Below are 23085 nucleotides of genomic sequence, written 5' to 3' on the forward strand. Positions count from 1 at the left end.
CGTTGACGGAAGCCCAGAGGAATCTTACAGAGAGATTCACCCAGCAAGGTTACAGTACACAAGTACTAGATCAAGCGTTAACCAAAGTGAATAAGATCAAGAGGGAAACACTACTTTATCTTAATGAGTCAATAGGAGTTGACAACAGGAGAAGCAAGAACGAAATATGTATGATCACTGGGTACAGTGCCTACCATGCCAGAGCGAGAGACTGCTTGAGTAGACACTGGCACCTAGTGAAAAGGTACCCCATACTGAACACCACAATCCTCGTAGACCACTAATCACTTTTAAAAAAGCAAGGACTATGAGACAGGATTTGGTGAACAATAGTCCGGAGATTGGAAGTATTAAGGGATCGCATAAAGCTAGTCCAGGTTGTTTAAAATGCAAAGCCTGTAAATTTGGCCGCAATGAGAAGCAAGTCATATCGCCTTTAATGATAAGCTCATGGAACATCAGAAGTGTCCTGAACTGTAAAAGTGATTTGGTGGTGTACATATTGCAATGCACATGTCCAAAAATGTATGTGGGCAGTACTATACACATAGTGCATATAAGAATATTGCAGCACCTGAGGACAGTCAAAAACAACGATAGAAGCTATCCTGTTGCCAGGCATATCAATTAAGTCCATAAGGGAAATGCGAATGACCTGTCGTACTTTGCAATTGATCAAGTATTAAGAATGAGAAGGGTAGGTAACCAAGAGCAACAGATGCGACAGCTAGAGTCGAGATATATACTGCTATTCAATACCAAAATCCTGTCAGGTCTTAACTCGGAGGAGGATTTATTTGTACATTCAGGACCCTAGAGGTATCCATACTTCCGGTTTTTAACCTTAGCAGGAAACTACATTGTATGAGAATATATGTTGAGGTAGAAAATTGAGCCCTTTGGGAACCAATGTTTTGTTATTTATTTATTCATTTTTTATTTTAGGAGACCAGGAATGACAAAGGAACATGAAGTGTAGGAGTAAATGTAACTTTTACTTAGTTATCACATGTCTGTTCTTCTCACAAGTGTATGAGAGAACTAAGCTGGTCGTTTATTAATTGTGATCAAGTGTGCTAATTGTTAATTTGTCAATGACTTGAATAGAAGGAGGATTACATTTGTGAGTAGTATAGTGGAAGTTAGTAAAACCAAAAATAAAAAATTCTGAGGGAACGATGACATTTTAAATAATAGCAATTGCACTTTATCCCCCTACAACTCTACTCGTAAGGGTATATTCATGAAGAGCATGCGCCTGCACATTTTATATATAGGTGATGAACTCAGAGCACTTGCACTTTATTAAGGTTACACTTTATAAGCCACTTGGCTTGAGGCATCTTGCTCTAAATTGATTGATGACCTAGTAACCATAAATATTGCACTTGCACTTTATTAAAGAATTTGTGGCGGGGCAACCCAGTTAGGGGATAAACCCTAGTGCAAGCTTATGAGGAATTCGGCAGAGGCTTGGAAATATTGCAATATTAGCACTTTGCACTACAGCACTCTGGTAAATCATTCTATACGGTAATTTTGAAAGGACTACCCCTGGTCATTTATACTAAGTTCAGGTTGTATTTCAATTTTAATTTCCTCAAGTTTATTTATTGATGATATTTATGTTTCTGTGGTACAATGAATCAAATAAGGAGGGACAAAAGGGCTTTTTAGGAGAAGGAGGTCCAGCATACATGCCCAGTCATATCGTCAGAAAAAAGGGTATGAAGTTCCTCTTGTGGTTAAACGGAGGAGAGAGATCAATGTCAGTCAGCGCTCAAGTGTGTGCTGCTCTGGATAGTTGGGGGAACCTTTCAGAAACCTATCTGCTGCTAAAGTACTCCTGCTGCCTAGAACAAGCATCTGAGGAAGCCGAGTCTTCGCCCACTCGTCTCCCGCCGCCTGACCCTTGTTCCATCTGTGGGTCGGACCGCTGAGCGGAGCGCGGTGCTGCGGCTTGCCAAAACTACATTTCCCAGCATTCCCGGCGACGCTGACCGCGTCAATCGAGCGCCAGGAGGCGCATAAAATTGTTGTCACCCCCGTCTCGCGGGACGCGAGCGGGACGCCGGGCGAAGCCCGGGCCAAGGGCGGGCCCGTTTTAGCCCGTTCTAGACTGTGAGAGACTGGACTGGGCCAGCCCTCTTTCCCCTAACCTCAAATTCACCTGTGGTAAGACGATATATATTCATATTCAAAGTGTAATTGACTTATTATATTTACCATCAGGGCATTTCTGCTCAGGTTTGACTGATCATAATGTCGAGACAAAAAACACCTGTCACCCTGGCAAACACAATGGACAATTATTTGGTCCAGGTAGTGGCAAAGATTAATAATGATCGGAGGTCTTCCCTGGGACTTATGGATTCCCCACCTTGTGCCCAAATTAACCAATCAGGGATATTCCAGTCTGCTAGAGATGAAATCACCACCATCGACCCGATTGAGGACCCCTATGATTCTTCCACAATAAATGTATCCACGGCTTCTATTGTCCAACAACTTGATCCCTTTGTTGATCTACTCATCCTAGAAGAGCCAAATAAATCTGACACAATTGTGGAGCTAGATCCAGAGAGCAACACTCCTCCCACTCCTGTCCCTGCACCAAGAGCTAAAAAAGGGATTACTAAGGTACCTCCTAGAAGAGGTGGCCTACGTTCCTGTAAAACTAAATCTGTAACCCCACCAAGAAGAGCAAAGAAAAGGGTGGAAGAAGGGATAAGGAAAGAAGAGAACGAAAGTGTAGATTGGGAGGATACCTTTTTAAATAAGCTCATGGGAACACTGGAGTCCAAATTATCAGGGTTAATGAAACCTCTTATATCAAAAGTAGACCACTTAGCTAATAAAGTTAATAAATTAGAGACCCTCCTAAGAAAAACCAATGAGGGGGTGGGGGAAATATCAAACCTAATAATAACCAAATTTGAACATATAGAGGCTGCAGGGAAAACACTTGGGGGAATTATAAATACAGGCCTACAAATTCCACCTGACCATATTCATCAAGCCTGCTCTGGACATGGTGAGACTCCTAATACCGCCTCAACATTAGAAACAGTACAACCAGTAGGCAATACTGCCTCTGAGACTCTTAATCCAGAAACTGGCCCAGTTGAATTAATCGTTGAAGCTTCCCCCTTGATTCTAGTACTTGCAAACACACCAACGCTGAAAATAGGGCAGATCGAGTCCTCGGACTCCTTACGAAATAAGGCTTTGCAGTGGCTTAGCAATAACATGCACATATCCCCCTGGGGTAAGGAAATATTATCTGATGATCTGCTCATAGCAAGAAGGGTTAAGTGGATAGGCACTAAGGCAAAGAAATTTCAAGGGGATTGTGTGGTTTTGAATTTTAAGGGCCCTGAAGTTTTATCTGATGTCCTACGGAACATCTTCCCTCCACAACTTAGAACAGCAGAAATAATACCACTGACACTGGATTTCTTCTATAGTAGAAGAGGACTAGTAGCTAAACCTAGCATATTGAGAACAAAGTGGACAGTTGTGGGAAATAGAAGGGCCAGGACTGACCCATTATACGAGTGGGGGTTAAGGTTGGATAACCACTAGTCCGCGCTATCTGACCTAAACGAGTGTGATTGACTCGCATGTGCTTTTCCTGTCGCTCCTGAAATCCAGCTGCACCAGGGACATGATAGGACTCTTATTTCTAATGAGCCTGTATTAGATAAATTGACCCCGGTCTCTAAGGCATCCCCCACTCCCTCCCCAGAGGATCTAAGTAGAGTTTGGATGGGGCAAAAAAGAACACTAGAGGTAATTGAGAATCCACCAATATTGAATGGTGACTTAGCGCCAGGTATAGAACTCGAAGATCGAATATACACTTCTGATATTGATCAGATTCAGCACCAACTGGACATATTGCCATTATCTATTATTTCTTGGAATATAGCTGGCATTACAAACAAGCTAAACATCCCAGATTGGGTCGATTTTATCGACCTTTACGATATAATAATGTTGCAAGAAACTTGGGCGCTCTCCCCAATTTTCCGGCAAGGGTATTTGAACTTTCATGTCCCAGCCATAAGAAACCGAGTGGGTCGACACTCTGGGGGCCTGTTAATTTGGGTACGTCAAACATTGAATTGCTCAGTTAAACAAAGGTCTATACCCTCTAATGATATTATAGCTCTTGACATTAGTTGGCAAAATGGTCAACAACTAGCCCTGTTCAATCTCTATTCCAGGGGAGTTGGTAGGGGTAAACCATCAGAGACCCTAACGACCCTCGAGCACTATATTGAAATGCTACCAGTGCTACCCCATGTAATAATAGGCGGGGATTTTAACACCACCTTCGAACCTTTGGGCGAAGAGGATAGGACCCTGGCCGAAGATGAGGATACCAAGTGGAGAATTCCCCAACTGGATATCCCAGCAATTAGAAAATGGAGCACAGTAGCAATCCAACTGAAGAGTCTTTGTCTATCAAGAGGGCTCAGAGCAGTAAATGGACGGGCATCCTCTGATTTAACGGGGAAAAATACATTCGATAACGGTCGAGCAGCCAGCAGAATAGATTATATACTACTGGACGTAAGGGCTTGGGATAAATTGGTGGATATGGAAGTGAAAGACAAAATAGAAAGTGATCACAATCCACTGTGCCTGACACTCCATCCCTACCATGAAATGTCCGATCTTCCAAGAGGGAACCAAATGGTGACGCAAGATCTTGTAAGCTCAAACAATCTTCGCCACCTGAAGTGGAGTATGCTCTTAGAAGATGTTGTCAATCTAGAGACTCTAAAGGAATTAGTGGTGACTGAGGTATTCAAGATTAAGTGCCATTATGGGAGGACTGATTTTACAGACTACATGATTGCTGCTCACGAGAAACTATTTTCGAAAATTCAAAGTTTCTTTGTCAAAACAGTAGCCTCAAATAAAAAGAAAAAAGTCCAAGAGAGTAAAGGGTGGTATGACAGGAGTTGCAGGATAGCACGAGATAACCTTAGCGTGGAACTGAGAACAGGAAATGCAACAGCAGTAAGGTTGGCGAGAAACCAGTATAGACAGGTCCAAAAACTGGCAAAGAAGCGTTGGGATGAGGAATGTTGGCGCGAACTCAAGGAGGCGTGTGCCTCCAAGGATTCTAAGCGCTTCTGGACCACAGTAAAATGGGAAAAGGGTGGCACAGCACTCCATCCTACGAACCATGTTTCGAAAAGCAATTGGGTGGAATACTTCCAACCACAGTATGCTTGTAATCCCATATTTATCATTGGTTGTCCGCCTCCACAAGTCTTCTACAAATCTCCAATATTTGTTGAAAAGGATGTGAGTATTGTACTGGATTGTGTGGCTGGGGGCAAAGCTCCAGGCATGGATGGAATTCCGGCTGATATATTTTTATCGGATCGTAATTCCTGGTGTACCTATTTTGCAATGCTGGCTAATGCGGTGGCAATGGGAGGGAAAGTGCCTGCCTCATGGAAGGGAGCCGAAATTATTCCCATATTCAAGAAAGGTGATAGAACCCTGGCCAAAAATTATAGACCCATTAGTCTGATTGATACAGCACAAAAACTAATGGGCCGATTAGTCCAAAATAAACTGCAGCAATGGATCAACGAAAATAATATCTTGTCATCTTATCAAGCTGGATTTCGCCCTCTAACTAGCAGCGTTGATCAAGTCCTCCACTTTTTAACCATCTACTGGAGAAACGTTACTCTAAAGAAGGGGACATTGTATGCAGTTTTTGTGGACCTAAAAGCCGCTTTCGACTTGGTCCCCAGAGAAAAACTCTGGCAGACCTTGGCGGACGTGGGCTTAAGCCAGGAATTGCTTACGCTCCTTGTTCGTCTCCACGAAAATAATTTTGCAAGAATAAGGTGGGGCAAGCAAGGAGAAGTAACTGATCCCTTTCCGGTAGAACGTGGGGTGAGGCAAGGGTGTGTCCTAGCACCGACTCTCTTCTCAATTTATATAAATGGCATCGTTGAGCATCTAGAGAAGATTGCTAGTGACGCCCCAGTAATCGCAGGCTCTCGTGTACCTGTCCTCATGTTCGCGGATGACACGCTCTTACTTTCCCGCACCCCCAGTGGGCTTCAAAAAGTGGTTGATGCCTTTGGTATATTTTGTGACGAGAGGGGCCTTGAACTGAACACCTCCAAAACAAAATTCATGTGCCTCAACCAGCAGTCCACCTTCAAAGGTGTAATAAAATATAAAGGTACACCCTTAGAAAGGGTGGACTCTTTCTCTTACCTAGGTATCACTCTACAAGGAAAAATGAGTTGGAAACCACACATAACCACAACTTTACTAAAGTTTAGGCAGCTAGCAGGCGCAATTACCCTAAAACACCGCTCCTCGCTGACAAAGCCAGTAAACTGTGTGTTGGAAATATATTCTATGAAAGTACTGGGGGCTTGCTTATATGGCTCTGAATTATGGGGGTTTTCTAATTTGAGAGAACTGGGCCGAGCAGAAAACAGGTTTTTAAGAGGGATTGTGATGGTCCCCCAAAGCACACCCACAATCCCACTAAAATTGGATATGGGAAGAAAAGGAATAGAGGACATAGCGAGGCTACGCCCTCTTCTATATTGGAGACGGATTATGGTGACCCCAGAATTAAGCCATTATGCGGCGGCACTGACGGACGTTATTAAATTCGACCGTTTCCATACTATCCCATGGCTAAGGGAGCTCCGGGGACTCCTTATAAAATTGAACTTGAATCATCTATGGGACACCAAAGACGTAACCTGCTTTCCTACGAAGGCAAAGCTGAAAGATCTATATTGGGAAATGGTATATCTTACAATGTTTAGTGACGGCACAAGCACAAGCCTAACATCTCGCTTCTTAGACATAAAAATGTACCCTTCTTGCGAAATTTTTTGGGATATTATTGAAAAACCCTATGATAGAAAACTTTATTTTCAATTTCGCATAGGTACACTCCCGGTGAATGCGTTTAAGAAGCACTGGTCCCCAGCATGGGATGAACATTGCCACCACTGTAATGAACAAATTGAGCACATTTCCCATCTTTTGTTCTGTTGCCCATTGTACTCGTCCCCCAGACGTAAATGGTTAAAACCTGTGTGCTCTAGTTTGGGAACCCGCAGCCAATCCGTAGCCCTAAGGATACTTGAAACAGATTGTTCCATATTGCTTGTGGTTGGGGTAGCAAAATTTCTGGCTTGGTCATGGTTAATTCGTACTCGTTCACTTATGGCAATTGCATCGTAATGAAATTATGTATATTCCTAATCTTGCACTTTGCCATATGGATTATTGTATTTTATTTATAGAAAAATCTATATTTTAAGAAATCTGATAAATTGAAGTACTTGTATTCTTATTATGTATTTATTCGACATTTCATGTTTAATATGTATTTTTAGAAGTATTTTTTATATGTAGTATTTATTGTATTAGGGATAGGGGAATGCTTTTATGACAAATGTCGAATAAAGCTTTAAAACCGCAACCGGATAGTTGTGGAAGGAGGGGAATTCCTCCTGTTGGAACTAGGACCCTCACACACCCAGCCTGCTGGGTGTCATGCTTCATCATATGGGCCTGCTCCTCGTGGGGTCGGCGCTGCAATACCCGACAGGCTCCCATTAAGGGGCTCTTTAGCGGAGATCTTTTGTTCCTAGCCGTATGGTGCAGTGGGGGTAAGGGGCCCTGTGCAGTGTAGATGTTGGTGAGAAGTGGTTAAAACAAGTTAGATAGTCCATAAATTACTTTTATTCAGACTGGCTATCCACCTGGTTAAAAACATGGAAAAGAGTGGCAGCTATCTGAAAACTATGATTCAGTTAAACTATGCTCAACTCTGTGGGTCAACATGTTTCATGCTGTTGGGTCAGAAGGATCCATGGCAATTCATCAGGACCTAGTGTTAGGACTATCTACACTATGTGGTGGGTGTTGATTACCTACTACATCACAACGTTGTGAGTCAAGTACCCACAGTATCTCAGAGCAACCTAGGAGAGGGATATAAGAAAATGTATATCCAATTAATTGTACGTAATCGCATCTCTATCAATCGATGATGCTCGTGGTCAAGACAACTCTCTCTCTCCATGTTCATGCACAGTAGTGACTGTCAAACAATGCATTTGTGGTCAATTCACAGAAACAAAGTGCAGTGGTGTCACACATCAAAGGAATAGTGACGGGGAGTAGGTGTGTGGGATCATAACCTACTTATAGTGCGGTATCTCTAAACAAAGATAGTGTTATAGTTAAAGACTGCATAAAAACTATTTACAAATCTATAAAAATCAGAAGACTGAGTTAGATAAAAGCTTCTCTCTTTATACCAACGATTAGTGTGTGGGTGGCTGTCTGAATTCACTCACCTAATAGTAAATCAAGTATCGCCTCTGTCAGCTACCGGCGGGAAAACTGGACTAATACATTTGTTACGTCCTATGAAATTAACATAAAGATAATAATTAGAGGCAACAGTGTGTAACCAAATGGGGCAGAGACTGATGAGACCCTAATATCCCTGATGTTGTACGTGCGTGTATGGGACGGTACGCGATCTAAGAAAGTCAGTATCAAAACACACAATCCTTATCGCAAGCGCTCTACCGGAGGTCACTGTTTTCAAAAATGGGCAGGTGCGTAAGGCCAATGAGTCTGCCCGCACTGGGCTGGTACCAAGGTTGATTAGTACCCAATTTGTGGTCAGTAATTGGCCCCCCATCCCCTCGCACCCATGACTCGATCGCCAGCGCTGCAAGTCAGAGGGGCGCATTGGTTACGGGGTGCGAGGACACATAGTCCACATCTTACCTGCTCGAACATCGGTGATAGCAGGTTAAAAACCATATGGCACTATCACGACTCACCATTAGGCTCCAGGATGTGAGCCGTCAAAAACTTCCCCGCTCCGCCCGCACCGGGATGTAGACAGCTGCCCGCGTTGGGGGCGCTGAAATACTCACCAGCGTCTCGAGCTGGGGCGGGGCTGGTTTCCGGGTTGCGTCGGTCACAGCACGTGATCAACGTACTCAAGTCTGCTGTAGCGCCAGCTTAGCATTGTGCAGCTGCCATATTGTAGTGTGCACGAAAGGTTACTAATTGCATGGATTCACGTCTTTCCACTTTAAATCAACGTTTTTGGGCTAAATGCTGAAATGCGTTTACGAGTGTTAAGAGTTCAAGTCAAAACCAGTGATCTCTAGTGGCCATTATTTCCAGTTGGTGTTATTAAGTAAGTGAAGTGTATCTCGACATATATGACTCATATGCAAGAATGTTGATAGTAGGGGGCCTGAGACCATTATACTGTGTCACCACCAAGTGAATAGAGACAGATGGAGTTGCAGGCTCATATCTTATATACAGTAGTTCACTTATTGTATCAACCCATAAGGATGTAAGTATGGGAGAAACTGAACTAAAGAGTTTTCACCAAACAAACAGGTGTTCCATTTTCTCATTGTTATTACAGGGCCTAGTTATCTATCAGTGAGCAACGCCCATGGTATATCTTCATTGAGACCTTGTCTATCTGAAGAAAGGCGATCTATCCATCTTTGTTTTATTCTGAACAACGCCCTTTGTGTGATTCTAGGGTGGGCTTCAAGCACCAACCAACGCAGTGACTCTGGAGAGTGGTTCAATTCCTTGTAGTGTGTATACATCTTGGTATTAACTCGTTGGCATCGTATACTACTCTTGTGCTCAGTGATGCGAGTTTTCACTGTCCTCAGTGTCATCCCTATGCACTTCATATTACAAGGGCAGATGACTAGGTATATGCAGTGGGACATGTTGCAGTTGGTGTGCCGTGTCATTTTCCATGTGAACATGTTAGTGAGGCTTATCTCTTTGGTAGTGGTAGTCTGTTCGCAGTCTGTTATGCATGCCACCACCTAGGTGGTGGCATGCATAGGTCTCCTGTCAGTAAGATCCCCCAGTGTTTCTTGATACTACCATTGATCAGTGTGGAAGCTGGTGTAAACGATGTGACACATGTCAGGGTATCTGTGTGATCTTTGGTCGTAACCTCTAGTAAGGTCTCACAAGGGTTATTTCTTGCTCTTTTTAAAGAGTTCATGATTTGGCGGTGGGGATATTCCTTTTGTCTCAGGTTGGATGCTAGAGTTTGGGCCTCGGTCTTGTTGTCAGTGAGGGAACTACAGTTTCTCCTGATCCGGAGAAACTGTCCAAACGGCAGATTGTCTTTTAGGGCTTTCGGGTGGTGACTGCTATATAATAGCAAACTATTCCTGTCTGTTGGTTTTTTATACAGGGTCGTGCTGAGCTCTGTGTCGGTCAGTCTTACATTCAAATCTAAGAATGGTATGCTTGTGTTTGAAATAGTGTGTGTGAACCTAAGATGTTCATGTTGTGTATTAAGTCACTAACAGAACTCTTCGCAGGTGGAAAGGTCACCCTTCCAGAGGATAAAGAAATCATCAATGAACCTTTTCCACAGTTTCAAATTGTCAGTGTAAGGGTTCTTTGAGTGATTGACAACATCCTCCTCGAAGGCGGCCATGTAAAGACAAACCACGCTCGGGCGAAGATACTTCTCATGAAAGTACCCTGGGATTGGTAAAAGAGTTGTTTCTTAAACTCAAAAAGAAATTCGGTCAGTGCAATGGTGGCACAGTCCATAATGAACGAGATAGGGGTTGGGGATAACCACTCTTCTTCAGTGAGGGCTAATAGCCATTAGGGTGTCACGCTGGGGGATGTTGGTACAATGCACACGCACCTTAAGTCGCAAACCGAGGAACTGATATGGCGATTTTAACTTTGATTCCCATTTGGAAGCGGTTAAAGAAATTGGCTAACTAATCATGGTGTTATTATGTCAGAATGATCAATAATAGAAAATGAGCACCCAGAGACTGTTTTGAATGTCAATATTTATTTTGCAATATAAACAGTCTTCATCAATTTCTGGGGGAGATTTACTAATTGCAAAGATTTCCTGATGCAAGAGATGGGTGTTAAGTCTGTTTTCTGTGGCTGTCAAATCATGAATCGATGTGACCGGTAGTTCCAGTATTTTAATGTGCTAATGCAAAAATGCTTGTTGTGTGAGCAAGGCAGTAATGTCGAAATGCATAACAGCGGAAAAATAAAACGCAGACGAACTTGTGGAAGCCCAGTCCCTGTTTTCTATTTGGGAATCGGAAGTGGAGTGTATATATATAAATATATATATATATAACATAATGTTTAACAGAGGTTAGGCAGTGTACATAATCAGGTTACACTCTACTCCATTTGTATTAATCAACAAGACTGCAAAACTCCAACAGTAAAATGCCTACTCAACCAAACCCTATAATACCTAAAAACCCAATGAGAAATAATACAAACAAAATATAAAACATAACAAAAAAACAAATTTGATTAAAATTTCAAAACCAAAATGTAAAAATCTACTTATAATTAAAAAAAATAAACACTACTCACCCATACCATAATAAAAGAGAGTAATCTGAATTATGAATAATATAATCACATCTTTAAATTATATCTCCAAAAATATGTATACAATTAAATAACAAAATTACACACTCAAAGTCATCAATAACCTTAAAAATAAATAAACATAACTGATTCTAAGTAATTGATTAAACAAAAAAAACACTTTCCTACCACTATAGCTACACAATCCTGAGCCATAAAAAGACCTTCCCACCTCTATTCTCTACAACTTCCTGTGCACTAAAAACTCCTTACTAACATCGCCCTAAAGTTTAGTTTCTTAAATGGCTTAACACCCATCCCTGTGCTCTAAAAACTAGTCAGTAACCACGTGCAATACCAATCACTGTGTCCAAAAACCTATTAAACCAGTGCAGTACCCATCCCTGCACCCTATAAACAACTTAGTAAAGCAGTGAAATATCCTTACCAGCACCCTAATAACTAGTCAGAAACCCAGGGTAACATATGTCCATGAGCCCTAAAACCTCATTAGTAAACTTATGCAATACCCACACCGGCGCACTACACGAATCATTAATCTGGTGAAAAACACATCCTTGTATTCTAAAAACAGATTAGTAACTCGGTATAAAACCCATCCCTGCGCCCTAAAAATGAAACAGTAACGTGATGTAACACCCATCCCTGCACCCTAAAAACGAATCAGTAAGCTGGTGTAAAACCCATCCATGCACTGCAAAAAATAATACCGAAAAATGTATCAGTAACCCAGTGCAATACCCAAACTGGCATCCTAAAAACGAACCAGTAACCTGGGGCCACACCCATTCCTGCATCCTAAAAATGAATCACTAACCCTGTGCAATACCCAGACCTGTACCCTGAAAATTAATTATCAAAACATTGCAACACCCATCAATCAACCCCCAGAAAACGTTAAAAAAAAATATAAAACACATTACGATTTTAGGAATTATAATTAAAGATGAAAATATGTTAATAATGCGCTATATTACACTACCCAAATAACATATAGAAAAGTCATAAAAAATCAATTAAATTAAAATTACAAAATCAAAAATTAGAAATGTAATTACAATGAAACAGTTCGTACGCTGCCTGCCTAAACTCCTGTAGAATGCAAAAACCCAACAAAATATTACATGAATGTATATAAAAATTAACAAAATCATACGTAACATTATTTTTACAAAACAAAATTAAAAATTCTAAATAAAATTAAAGATGTAATGCACTACTTAACCAAACCCTAAAACACCCAAAAACACAATGAGAAATAATATAAACATATAAAAAATATTAAAAACACAAATTAAATGAAAATTTCATAAGCAAAATGTAAAAATCGACTTACAACATCCTGAATTATATTATTAATGATAATATAATCATGTGTTTAAATTATGAAATCTCCCAAAAATATTTATACAATTAAATAACGAAATTACACACTCAAAATTATCAATAACCCTTCAAATAAATAAACATAACAGATTCAAAGAAATGAATTATAAAAAATCTTTTTGAAGTTTCTAAAACAAATTTTAAAACAATTATTCAGTAAGCACTAAACAAAAACTAGAACAATAAATTATGTAAATAAATGTTTATATTTCATTTAAAAAAAATATCTAAATGTTTATATGTCATTTAAACTACCCACCCAAACCCTAAAATAACCACAATCCGAATGATACATAACAAACATAAAGACTAAGAAATAAAAAAAATTGAAAAAATACAAACATTTATAAATATATTTTTTACTATATAAATATATTTAATACACTACCCAACGTAATCCCGGCCGAAAAAATAAAATCTATATAAAAGAAACCTACCTATTTATATTTAAATTATAACATAATAAATATATTGAAAAATATAAAAACCCTTTGAATATTCAAAGAAAAAATATAAAATTTGCAATAAATAATACATTCAAGCACTTAAAAACGATATTATGATTCAACAATATTTAAGTTTTAGATAGTTAAGAGTTAGGTATTATTGTATAAAATAGAAACATTATATATATATATATACATCTTGCCTTTTTCAATGCTCGTACAGATACAAGACGTGTTTCCTGCAGACTCTCTTTTATGTGATGTTCAATCACTGTGTTAGTTCCGATCTAGAGAGAGGAGAGGAGGGTTAGTGATTCACTATGCTATTACGGGCGCCATCTTGCGTGTATTATCAAAGTTTTTTCATGCACCTCTGCCTTGAAATGGCTATCTCCTCTTTCACTCTGCAGCTCCACACATTAATTTGTATTATCAGTCTTCTTTGCCCCTTGCCCACACCGCAAGGCAGCTTCTCATCAGCAAATAGCTACCCGGTGGATGGAAATTTACTTACATTTGGAGGGCATTCAAAAAGCAGTGGCTTGGACTCTGCTCCTTTCCACACCAAGGTTTCAGTCTTTGGCTCCATCCATGCATGGAAAGCTCTCTTTCATTTGGCGGTACATGTGGTTGAGGATCCATTGCTTGCTCTCAATGAGTGTCAACTTCAACAGGCAACAAGGAGATGAATGGAACGCTTACATTTATCTCAGCCACTTGTGATCGCTCTGGCCACATTTGTAACTAGTATTTCACAAATGCTTTGGTACAGTCTGGATGGTTTCCAAGTAGTGTTAGGGAAATAAAATTAATTTGCTATTGCTGCCACTGTATTTTTCTGGTGCTAATTTCATGTATGCCTCAGGTCTTTTGTCAGAAACTCAACTACATATTGTTAGATGAATTAAAAAAAAACACTACAATTAAATGAAGAAATGTGGTTGTCTTCAAGTATATCACGTCTTTGGGTCATTTTGTTTGTTCCGTCTTTTCAAAGGATTTAAGTGGAAGGGAAATATAGAAATCTAGAAAGATAGATCCATTTAACAGTTCTACATAGCATTTTTGAATTCTAGATGTAGCCACTTGTTTCTATCTTAAATTACGTTACCTATAAGCAACATTGCATGCAATAGTGTGTAAAAACAAGCTATATACAATGCAGACTTTCATGGGTCTAGACCAGTGACCGGAATGCTGTATAGGGCTGTATTTATTTTATTATCATACTCGTCACTCCACTCATCCAGCTTCATGGTTAAATGCAAGGCAAAATAAATCCAAGGAGTTCATCAGTTTCCTTCCTCTCCTTGCCTGAAAAAAGCTTCTGACTCCAGTGCCAATGTGAGGCTGTGTTATTGAACTTCAGCTGAACGATGAATATTTGTGGGGTGCCTAATTTTCCGTAGGTAAACTTACTGCTATTAATGGTTCAACTAAGGGGGGGTGTAAGCAGGCTCTGCATATACTATACCAAAGTGAGGTATAGAGTGCACAGAGTCCAGTGGATCCCAAAGGTAGGCAAAGGTAAAGTTATATAACACCTCACTCTCTATTTGTGGTACTGGGGTCGAGCAGTAAGGCAGTATCAGAGGACAGTGTTAAGCATTTGTTGTACACACTCAGTCAGCAAATGAATTCACACACTCAAAGACTGGACTTCAGACAAATTGTTTTTGTATCAAAAATATTCTTTTAGTTATTTTATTTCCTAGAACCAAGCAAGCCTGGCGCAGGAAAGTGATAAGTACTTTGCAGTAAATATACAGATTGTACCACACTTTGGTTTGCAATGTAGATTTTCCTAATAAGTTACGACGGAAAGTCTTAATTTCATTAAAGACACGGAGGCGAGTATTATGCTTTCTTTTCTTGCGTTTATTCAAACAGCAGCAAGATAAGTGAAAAACTACACTCCCCAGAAGGCTGCAGGAGAAAACTACTGGCCAATGGGGAGAACGATAAAACAGAATAATCCAATCAGGTCAGGCCAACCATATAAGGACCTATCTGACCGCAAGTAGTCCTCTTTTCTTGAGCGAGTTAGGAAGAAGTCAAAAACAAAGGAACCAAAAACAATAATATCCAAACAGTCAAAATCCAGGTAAACAGTTCTTGACCCAGGAACACCATGGACAAAACATCCTGAGGAAACCATGTTGGAAGACAGATGGACGTCGAAGGCAAGAACTCCAGTGAGGCAGGACAATTCTCACGAGGCAGTCGGTGGTAGGGCTGGAGTTCCTAAAGGGGGGGGGGAAACAGAACAAATTAGAGCTGTTGTGGAGGGATAATACTCGCCTCCGAGTCTTTAATAAAATTAAGACTTTCCGTCATAACTTATTAGGAAAATCTACATTTTATGGCAAGACCGGAGGCTCCTATTATGCTGGTTCAAAGCATATCAACAACCAAAGAAGAAGCAGCAATCACAGGTTTACAATAAAAGGTCTTAAACATATTATCGTTAGACCAATCTGCTGACTTAAGGATATCCTCCAGACGCGAGCCTGACCAAAAGGCTTTAGAGGCCATGGCACCCCTGAAAGAGTGAGCACCAAACACAGAGGCGTCAATGCCCGCAAGAGACATGATCCAATGGACCCAACGGGCCAAGGTAGCAGAAGAAACTGGGAGATGAGGTTTGAGGAAAGAAATGAGCAATTGCGTATGGGAAGAAGTCCTAAAGTCAGCAGATTTTTGTTCGTAGGCTTTTAAGCAACGACCTACACATAACTTCGGCTGAGCTGGAAAATAAGGATAAAACACTGATTGTAAATTTGTTTTTGTACATCTCTGCACTTGAAACAACACCCCAGTAGGAGAAAACTGTCTTGAGGAATGATCTAAAGCCCTAAAATCAGAAACACGTTTAATGGATATTAAACACAACAACATAGTAAGCTTTGCAGACAACATTTTCAGGGAGAGAGCAGTATTGTCAGGCCAATCCATAAACAATTTGAAAACCAAATTAACGTCCCATAAAGAAGAATACTTAGCCAACGGAGGTTTGGAAAAGGGAACTCCTCGTAGCAAACGGCAAACCAGCGGATGAGATCCAACCGGATTATTGTCGATGGGGCAGTGATTAAGCGAAATAGCTGATCTGTACAGGTTCACTGTGCGATAAGACTTACCCGCGCTGGCCTCAGAGGCCAGAAAATTAACCACAAAATTCACAGAGGCTGAAAAGGGATCGATAGACCGTTCCAAACACCAGCTTGACCAAAGAGACCAAGCGGATTTATATGCCTTGGAAGTACCGGGAGCCCAGGCCCGGCTGATAAAGATCGAAGCCTCTTGAGAAAGGAGTTGGTCAGAAGGGAGAGACCGGACAGCTTCCAGGCTGATAGAGTCAGAGACCGATCCAGAATGAGGTTGTGAGGGGAACCTCGAGGGTCCAGGAGAAGGTCCTTTGAATGAGGGAGAAGGACAGGAAAGTCCACTGCTAGTTCCAAAAGAGAAGGAAACCATATCTGGGATTTCCAAAAGGGCACCACCATGACCAGAGACGTCTGTTGACGACGAATCTGGGAAAGGACCCTGTTGATCATAAGAAAGGGAGGAAAAGCGTAATTGAGATGAAGTGACCAATCCTGAAGGAACGCATCGGTCGCTAACGCTAGCGGATCCGGGCGCCAACTGTAGAAACAAGGTAACTGGGAGTTGAGGCGAGACGCAAATAGGTCGATGAAGAAAGGGCCCCACTTGAGAGAGAGAGAATGAAACAAGGAGGGAAGTAATTTCCAATCGCTGGAATCCCGGAGATACCGAGAGTGCCAGTCCGCGATGGAATTGAGATCGCCGGGAAGATATTCGGCTTGGAGAGAGAGATTGTGAAGGAGACAAAAGTGCCAAAGACTCTTGGCGAGTTCCGCGAGGGGTTTGGATCTTGTGCCACCGAGACGGTTGATGTAACGGACCGCAGAAACATTGTCCATCCTGAGAAGAATGGAACAACTTACCTTGTTCTTTGCGAGACTGCGGATTGCAAAGGAGCCTGCAAGCATCTCTAAACAGTTGATGTGCAATGACGACTCCTCTAGAGACCATGTACCTCCAGTCGAGATTGGTACACAACGGGCGCCCCAACCCGCCAGACTGGCATCTGATTCTAACACAAGATCTGGGGCCGTGGCGAAGTTAGTGCTTCCGTTCCACGCATCTAAATGGTCTATCCACCATTGCAGTTCGGAACGTGAGTCTTGGTCCAGCAGGATGACATCTGAGTAAGCCAGACCCTGACGCAGATGTCTTATCTTTAGGCGCTGAAGGGCCCGATAATGGAGAGGGCCTGGAAAGATGGTTTGAATGGAGGCGGAGAGAAGCCCCACTATCCTTGCGAGGGAGCGAAGGGAAATTCGGGAAAGAGAAAGAACTTGAGAAATTTCTGAACGAATAGATACGATCTTTGCGGTAGGAAGGAAGAGAGACGCGGAGGGAGAATCTACGCAAAATCCTAGAAACTCTGCACTTTGAGAGGGAAGCAACATGGACTTCTCCGGATTGATCAGAAAGCCCAGATCGAGAAGAAGGGACTAGGCCACTTGAAGGTCGCGTAAAGGACCTGGTTTGCTCGCATTCATAAGAAGAATATCGTCCAGGTAGATGATCAGACGAATTCCCAAGGCTCGAAGATAAGCCACTACAGGCTTCATGATTTTGGTGAAACACCAAGGAGCTGAAGAAAGACCGAAGGGGAGCGAACAAAACCGATAAGTGACTCCCAGCCATTGAAACTGGAGGAACTTGGAATGAGAGGGATGGATAGGAACAGTAAGATAAGCATCCTGAAGATCCAAGCGGACCATCCAATCGTTGGCTCGCAGAGTGTCTCTTAAATGAATAATGGTCTCCATTTTGAAATGTCTGTAAACGACAAACTGATTGAATACCTTGAGGTTGATTGCAGGTCGCATCTTTTTGTTCTTTTTGCGAACAAGAAACAAAGTGCTCAGAAAGCCAGAGGGATCGAAAGGGAGATTTTGGATAGCTTTCTTTGCCAACAGGGAAAGAATTTCTTGAGAGATCAAAAGAGAAACGTCGGCGGAAAAAAACAGAGGTGGAGGCAAAGTATCCTGGAAAGGAGGAGCGTTAAACTCTATGAGCTAGCCTTGGACAGAACTGAGAACCCAAGGGTCGGAAGTTAAAGTTTGCCATTTGCTTAGAAAGAGAGCTAAACGCCCTCCTACCGGAGGGCCAGAAGACAGGCTTACCTTGTTGGGGACAGTTGGAGTTGTTGTTGCCTCTGTGGCCCCTCTGTCCACGACCCCGGAAGCCACGGCCACGTTGGGGATAGAATTGTGGCTTGAACTCTTGATAGCCGGTGTTGGAAGCTCCTCTGGAACCTTGGTAGGAGGAAAAACGGCCGGAAGAGCGGCTCCTGCCTCTGCCGGCCCTGCCAAAAATCCGAGGGGCGAAGACTTTTTTAATGTAAAGTTGTGCCTTGTCCAGTGAGGCGAAAGTTGAGACAAACTTTGAAAGATCTTTAACCAACGAGTCACCAAAGAGTAGACCGTCCGCCTTGGTTCCGGGGTCCTGAGTCGCCAAATTAGCTAATTTAGGGTCTAACTTGATAAGGAGACCTTTGCGTCTTTCATGGGTGATGGCGGCTTTGGCGTTGCCCAATAAACAAAAGGTACGTTGGGCCCAAAGGGAAATATCCTCAGGATTTAGGATTAGACCCTCTGAACGCGCCGTCTCCGCCAGATCAACAATGCGGACAAGGGGGCCCACCACATCCAGAAGTTTGTCCTGGCAAGAGGACCATGCTCTGTCAACCCCCTTGCGAGGGTCCTTGCCGAACTTTGAGAAAAAGGTGAGAAGCGGTTGGTCAATAGAAGGGGTAACCGTAATGTGAGAGGCCAAAGAAGGTATAGGACATTCAGATTTTAACTTTGCCCTGACTGACTTGTCCAGAGGTTGTCTGAGTTTGGAAGAGATGTATTCTCCCACATGGGGAATGGGAAACCATTCAGTGGAATTCGGATGCCTAAGCAATGCAGGGTCAAACATAGGCACACCTTCCGAGTCCAGGATAGACTCGGATTCAAAAGGAGACAATTTTTTCTTCTTGGGCGAAGAATCGCTACCCCCAAGTAAATCAAAGACATTATCATCGTCCGTGTCACCCAAATCATCATCCGTATCATGGATAGTATCAATGACCAGCTTCTTAGGAACCTCCACGTTTTTAATTTTGGCTTTGCTTTTGCCAAATGTCAAAGTAGACCCCTCCTTTGACTGAGGCCTGGGAAGAATAGAATCCTCATGCTTGCGCGAGGAACCCTCGCTAACCACATGTGACACATTTTTGGTTAAGACAGTGGCAGGAACCAGTTTACGTTTTCTGCTTTCCCCCGCAGACTGGGCCAAAGCTTTGGTCATAATACTGATTAAAGAATTTTCCATAGTTCTAGAAACTCTCTGCATGGAGTTTTCCACAGCAGTTTCCACTGAAGAATTTATAAACTGGCTCAAATCCAATTTAAAATTAGTGCTTTCATCATTATCAAGCTAAGGAGAGCTGGAAATATCCATTTTCACAGACTGTTGAGGAACTGGGAAGCAAGGGATTAACAGTTGCAGGAAAACACAGGGGGCGTGTACAAACTATCCTGCCGGTTGAAAAAACGAGCGTGAGAGGAGGCGTGACGAAGTTGCAGGTAGTCGCACTGAGAAGACCTTGTGGCCGGCGACAATTGAGGCAGCGCTGAAGACCGGCAAAACAAGCGAGGCGTCAGTTGTGGAGAAAGCGAGTGTGAGGGAAGTGCCGGTTAAGGTAAACAAAGGCGCGCGCGAGAGCAGACGCGCAAACCCTCAGAGCCGAGGGGAAAAAAACTAAATGCGCAACCACTCGGAAAGCGCTGACAACAGGCACATAGCACATTAAACAGAGCGCAACGCTAGTGGCAGTCATGTATTAAAACTTCATAAACTGACTAGAGAAACACTTAATTAGCTAAAGGAAAATAAAATAAGCGACTTATCTGACTGCAAGCAGCAAGAAAAGAGGACTACTTGCGGTCAGATAGGTCCTTATATGGTTGGCCTGACCTGATTGGATTATTCTGTTTTATCGTTCTCCCCATTGGCCAGTAGTTTTCTCCTGCAGCCTTCTGGGGAGTGTAGTTTTTCACTTATCTTGCTGCTGTTTGAATAAACGCAAGAAAAGAAAGCATAATAGGAGCCTCCGGTCGTGCCATAAAATTGTAAATGTACTTTGATATGATTACAGTAGAGTTACTGATAATGCAATGCTTTTCAGAATACAGTACATATACTTTGAGTGGGATTTTCAGTAAGATTACAGGTAAATTACTTTTGAGATTACTTTTCTTACTCAGAGTACTATACCTGGATACTACTCTGGGACATTTCCTGTAAACAGGTAAGTAAAATCGTTTTTGTTAAACAGTACAATTTTAAAGAATTTCTTTAGGTTTTCAAACTCCACACTTAGAAACATTTCACAGAAAAACAGTCAAAGTTATCATACGGAGGAAAATAGTGTTATTGGTTTTAAGGTAAGTATTTGGTAGTGGGAGTTGCGGTTCTGGGGGTAGACTCAGGGGTCTCCCAGGGTCAGGGATGCAATCTAGTTACATCCTCAGCAGCACTAGGGCGGCAATGTGCAGAGTGCCGAGGCCCAATGTTTTCCAATGGGGCATGGGGGGCCTCCGGTTGGTGGATGCTGACAAGCAGGCCTCTTGGTTGTGGGAGCCAAGCTCCTGGACATTAGCTCAGGGCAAATGGTGAAACAAAGTAGCACCAAAGGTGCACCCTCAGAGGTAATGAGGTGGCCGGGTGCAGGGTGCTGTTTCGGCGTTAGGCATCATGTTGTTTTCAATGGGGAACCTCCGGTTTGCAAAGGAACTCCAGGCTTGAGGATGAAGGTCTCCTGGGTGCAACCACCACTGCGAGAAGTAAGTTGGGAAGTTAGGGGTTGGTTAGGCATCGTCGGTTTGGGCACCCAAGGCCGTGGGGCGTCAGGTACAGGGGTGCCTTTTGGGGTCGGATTTTCTTACCAGCTCCTGGTTGCGGTTGGGGGACCTTCTGGGTTTAGGCTGCAGGTGTCGGCTGGTGGCTTGAGGCAGGACAGGGGTTACAGATGAACAAATCCGGTGTTCACAGGAGACAAAGTCTTTGGGGTTGAATGCAGGCAGGTCCTCTGGGGTTTTTGAGGTTGCTAGCTGCAGGACACACCGGGATTTTGCAGGTTCCTGGTGGAGACAGGCCAGAAGGGCTGGGGCCAAGTCAGTGGGTGTCTTCCTCTTGTTGGCTGCTGCACGGCTGTTCGGTCCTTCTTCTTCGTCTTGTAGTTTCTTCTTGTCTGAGGAAGGAAGGTTCAGGGATTCCCCTAAATACTAGATTTAGGTACGTTCGCAGGGACCAATAGGTCCCTTCCCTGGGGTGGGTACACCCCCTATTATGCCACCCTCCAGTGGGAGGGGGGCATGAGCCTGATCCTGGTTGGCTGAGTCCCCCCAACTGCAAGAAGGCCGGGACTGAGAGTTGTGCTTCACCTCGCCTTCCCCACCTGAGGGGTGGAGTTGGCAGAGGTGGGCACACCTCTCTTTCTCACTTGTTTTTCCCGCCGGTTCTCCCACCCAAAGTGGGGGTCAGAACCAGTGGGGACCAGTTGCTGAAAGCAGCAAGTGGCCTGGGGAAGCTCACAAATGCAGCAAGCCTTTGTAGCTTCCCCTTCGTGAACCCTGCGCATCGTGGGGGAGGAGGCTTGGCACCTTGTCCCAGGATCTGAATTGTTTCAGGCCCCAGAGAGCAGCAGACTCTCGACAAAGGGGTCCAGAAACATGTCTGGTGGTGGCAGCTGAAAGCAGCCTCTCAGCCTTGACACTAGTGGTAGGTTAGTTTTCAGGGGGCATCTCTAAGATGCCCTCTGTGTGCATTTTTCATTAAATCCCACACTGGAATCAGTGTGGGTTTAATGTGCTGAGAAGTTTGATACTAAACTTCTCAGTTTTTAGTGTCGCCATTATGGTGCTGTGGAGTTCGTAATGACAAACTCCCAGCACCATATACTCTTAATGGCAGCACTGCACTTACAATGTTTACGAATGGACTTAGACACAGTAGGGGTACAGGGCTCATGCACCTGTACCCTCACCACTGGTATAGTGCACCCAGCTAGAGGGTTGACTGATCTATGCCAGGGCAGTGGGTTGGAGGCATGGCACACAGAGGTGTGTGCCATGTTGACTCCACTTTGTTCTGCACCAAACCATGCAGCCTGCAAAGGCAGTGTGTGTGTAGAGGCACAGGGCCTCTAAGGGTGGCACAATAAGTGCTGCAGCCCTTCGAGGTCTTCCCTGGTCACAGTGCCCTGGGTACCTGCGGTACCATTTACCAGGGGCTGACTTGTGGCCAGAGATGCCAATTGGGTTAGTTTTGAGGAAAGAACACAGACCCTGGGAACCTGATTGGCAGGGACCCAGGGCACATCAAGTGAAGATGCATCAGTATTCTGGCAAAAAGTGGGGGGTTACTGCAACAGAAACCCACTTTCCTACAGGGGGAATACACAGATGTGCAGCCATTCTAAACCCGCTGGGCACAATTAAAAACTAACCAAACTAAAACAGATGTAACATAAACCCGAGCAGTCCTGGTTGAAAGGTGTCTTTATTCCCACCCACACTGTCCTCACACTCACGCAAATGGTTTACAGCTTCTGCCTTCATCACAGCTAGAAAAACATCAGGATCCAGTACACGCTCAACAAACCCAGATAGCTTTTCAAGATGATCTAGAG

The 23085-nt window shown here is 43.0% G+C and overlaps 1 protein-coding gene across 3 annotated transcripts in view; it reads right to left on the minus strand.

Moving 5' to 3' along the window:
- MYO3B (myosin IIIB) overlaps positions 1-23085 on the minus strand; it is a 2253613-nt gene that overhangs the window by 1640178 nt on the left and 590350 nt on the right. Inside the window, exons 1-2 of one of the 3 annotated variants that reach the window (XM_085645332.1) lie at positions 8874-8953; positions 8376-8445 (exon numbers count right to left, since the gene is read on the minus strand). The exons of 1 other annotated variant lie outside the window; for it this stretch is intronic. The gene's annotated coding sequence lies outside the window, so the exon portion shown is untranslated. Of the gene's footprint in view, positions 1-8375; positions 8446-8873; positions 8987-23085 lie in introns of those variants that run through there. One more of the 3 variants, XM_085645331.1, reaches the window with a different exon arrangement.

Source organism: Triturus cristatus, chromosome 3_1, assembly GCF_964204655.1.
Source record: "Triturus cristatus chromosome 3_1, aTriCri1.1, whole genome shotgun sequence".
Lineage (NCBI taxonomy): Eukaryota > Metazoa > Chordata > Amphibia > Caudata > Salamandridae > Triturus > Triturus cristatus.